We start from the raw sequence: 3,741 nt of genomic DNA on the forward strand, positions 1-3,741 counted from the left end.
TCTCCTTTTGTTGAGTAGGCTTAGAAGTGGTGGGTCTTAGGGAGGTATCCCATGATTGCGCATTTTCGGCAAGTTTATCAAAATAATCTCACGCATCATCAGCTTCTTTGTTCATGAATTCCCCATTACACATCATCTCCACAAATTGGTGCATGGGTGAAGTCAATCCATCATAAATAAGAAAAACATGTTATCCGCCACATTTCGTAGCCATGTTGTGGATATGAATTAATCAGATCCTTATATCGCTCCCAACATTAGAAGAAAGTTTCACCATCTTTTTGCACAAAATTCATGATTGCTTTCCTTAAGGTATTCGTTTTATGATATGGGAATAACTTTTTAAGGAACTCCATTGTCATCTCAGCCCATGTGCCAATGGATCGTGGTCTTAAGGAATGCAACCACAACTTAGCCTTTTCTTTTAAGGAGAAAGGGAACGACTTTAGTCTTATTGTGTCCTCGAACACGTTTGGAAAGTAGAATGTAATTATTATCTCATCAAACTCTTTCATGTGCAAGTATGGACATTCATATTCTACTCCATGAAACTTAGGAAGGAGTTGAATTACTCCTGATTTAACATCCATAATTCCTACATTCAATGGAAATATCATGCAAGAAGGTATACGTACCCCCACTGGTTGTAAATAATCTCATAAAGTACGAGGCGGGGGTGCATGATGCAACTCATTCTCATCCTGGACTTTCTCAACTAGGAGTTGAGGTTGATATGCAGCCATCACTTCTACTAACTTAGAGGATCTTAAGTGGTGTCTAATCCGATGATGAATAGGCAACCCTTCAACTAATCCTCCTTCACTCAAGAGACGGATAGTGTTATTATAAACATAATTGGGCATGAAAAACTTACAGCCTTCAAATTCTAAACAACTAAAACCTAAGAAAAAGAAAAACTACAGAATAAGAGAAAAGAAAGAGAAAATTAAGAGTGAGTTTAAGAAAAGTTACCAAATTGGAGTAGATATGTTAGATTTCTATAAAACAGAAAACAATGTTAATTTCTAAAAAAAAAAAATTCAGAAAATCCTAACCTAAAAACACAACAAAAGTTAACCTTAATCTTAACTTAATTCTTATACTAATTAATCTCAAAAAAATGTAACCAAAGTCCCTGACAACAGCGCCAAAAACTTGTTCACAATCCTAAGTGCAAGGTTGCGATGTAGTAATAACTTAGTGAGACCGAGGTCGAATCCACAAGGACTTAACTCGTACGTATTCTGAAAATAACTAGAACTAGAACTAGGATGAGATCTAAACTAAAATTTGAAATATTTGAGAATAATTGTGAAAGAATTATCAACTAAAAGAGGAAACTAGAGTACCAAGGATCCACTTGTAGCCATCAAGATGTTAGCTCACTTGATTTAATAAACACAACTGGAATCGAAGTCTCATCCTAGCCAATTGGAAGATAAAGTAATTGAAGTATAATCTAAACTTCGTATTGAAATAGTTCACACATGAAGAACCATTGTGATGATTGAAGGGAATTCAACCATCCATCATGCCCAGGAGAGGATAGTGAATCACGAATTTTACCAATCTCAGCAATATCAAAATAGATAAGAAGATATTCAAAGTTATCACAACATTTATTGTAATTTGAGTCACAAAAAATCATAGAAAATTGAAAATATTCCTTAATTCAAACTAGAAATTAATAAAGGTCAACATATACATGTATCAAAGCAAGATAAACATCCCAACAAGCTGCAAACTTCACCTCTTAGCCCTAACTAAGAGGTTTAGTTAACCATATACATGATTAAGACAAACTCTTACACAAAATATTAAAAATAAATTAAGGAAGAAGAAAAACTCTTGGGAGGCTGATCCACCATTTTACATTGCTCCTTGAACCCAAATTCGTGTTTAGAAGTTCTTAAAGAACCTATATTTATAGGCTTTCCTGGACCGTCTTTGAAAACCGCCTCAAATTTATGTACTCTGCGTAACGCCTTCAATGTTATCAAAGGTAAAATCCCAAGTTGAATCGAATTCGGAAGTCGCGTCTTTTCACACTACATAAATCTTCAATGCCATCGAACTTCCTTCGATGTCATCGAGAGGTGTTCGATTAATCGAAAAGGTGTCCAAAGTATTCTAGCAAGTTTCTTTAAAAATCTCCAACAATCTTGATGTCATCGAACTGGTCTTCGAGCAATTGAACAGGTTGTCGATGTCATCGAGAAATGCGCCCAATTTGTCCAGCAAGAAAACTTGATTTTCAGATAATTATGATGCAATCGATCCATCTTCGATGTCATTGTACTCTCACTTTGATGTCATCGAAATGTGTTACGATGTCATCGACAGTGAAGTTCAGTTTTTCTGAATTTTTGCACTTTGCACTTTCAACTTCCTTCCTTCTCATACTTGGTTTCTTTGAATCTTGGGCCCTTGAAATCTTCAAGCTTGGTCTCCTAAGATCCATACATTGCCTAAGTGATTCTTGAGCATCAAATCCATAGTTTTAACATTCTTTTCAATTAAAGCTCTCAGACTCACCTTGTAATACAATCATGTATAAAATATACACATTAAGCATTATTATATTTATAAAACCAAGATATAAACAGGAGAAAATATACAATATTTGACACTCAACATATATGGGTGGCATACTGATGTAGGGCAGGTCGCAGACAATTTCATGGCCAAGATGGATCAGAAAAGGCCCAATTGACGACAAAAGTGATCTGGACCGTCGGACCTTAAATCGGGCATATCTCACAATCCGGAATGAGTTATCGGACTTAAAATATATGATTTTGGGGTAGAATGAGCTACTTTGGCCACCCAACCCTGTTATGCTGGGTTACGCAAGCCAGATTTGCAAAATACCCTCGGATCGACGGTCGTTTCCTTATTTTAACTCCGTTTTTACTATAAATAGTGAGTTTTAGTTTGATTATAACTCTTCATCTGTTGGGCTTTAGAAGTTGTGCCCAACGTGAAAAGAGCTTAGAATAATTAGGAGAACAGCTTAGTGAAGCCAAATAGGACACTTACTATTTTTGGCCGAAAACCTTGCGCACTAGTAGACATCACGACCATTTATAAATAGTAAGTTCACTATTTATAGTAAGTTGTGAATTCTAGGAGTTTTAGTTCTAATATGATTCTGAAATTTCTCTCATTGCTTAGTATCCCTATTTAAAGGGTTGTGAACTCATTTATTTCAATCATCAATCAAATTACGAATTTATTAGAATTTATTTCTATTTTCTTGCTTTCTTTCCTCGTGGATTCGAGAAGTCTCTGTTAGGAGTTCAGAGAAGCTTCGTGGATTCGGAGTAGTTATCCTTAAGGAAGACAGTGATCAACCTCATCACGTTCATCCCTGCATCAGCATCCTTCTTAGAAAGAAGATACTTAAGGGTCGTGTGATTGGTGAATATTATAATTTTGGATCTAATCAAGTATTTGTTATCTTGAAGAAAGAATGAAACCTTTCCACCGGGAGAGTCAGTTGACCATGCAAGGGTTGCAGGCAACCCTCGACCATCTCGTGGATGCGCTACTTCCACCCCGAGCCCTAAGCGATGCTCTACCGCCTATGGTTCCTCCACCGCCCGTGGCTACTGTACGGCACAACCCCGATTTCCATAGAGCACTACCAGTGGTAAACCGTAAGGCTACACCAAATGATTCAACTTCTAGCGATGAGGACCTTAATGAAGGCTTTGCCCGATGACCAATCCATGGAGGCGA

The 3,741-nt window shown here is 36.8% G+C and overlaps 1 non-coding gene across 1 annotated transcript; it reads left to right on the forward strand.

Moving 5' to 3' along the window:
* Positions 1–207: 207 nt before the first annotated feature.
* Positions 208–315, forward strand: LOC131226443 (small nucleolar RNA R71). The gene has a single exon (XR_009161828.1). It is a non-coding gene; the product is annotated as a small nucleolar RNA R71 (small nucleolar RNA).
* Positions 316–3,741: the final 3,426 nt, after the last annotated feature.

Source organism: Magnolia sinica, chromosome 14, assembly GCF_029962835.1.
Source record: "Magnolia sinica isolate HGM2019 chromosome 14, MsV1, whole genome shotgun sequence".
NCBI classification, from domain to species: Eukaryota; Viridiplantae; Streptophyta; class Magnoliopsida; order Magnoliales; family Magnoliaceae; genus Magnolia; species Magnolia sinica.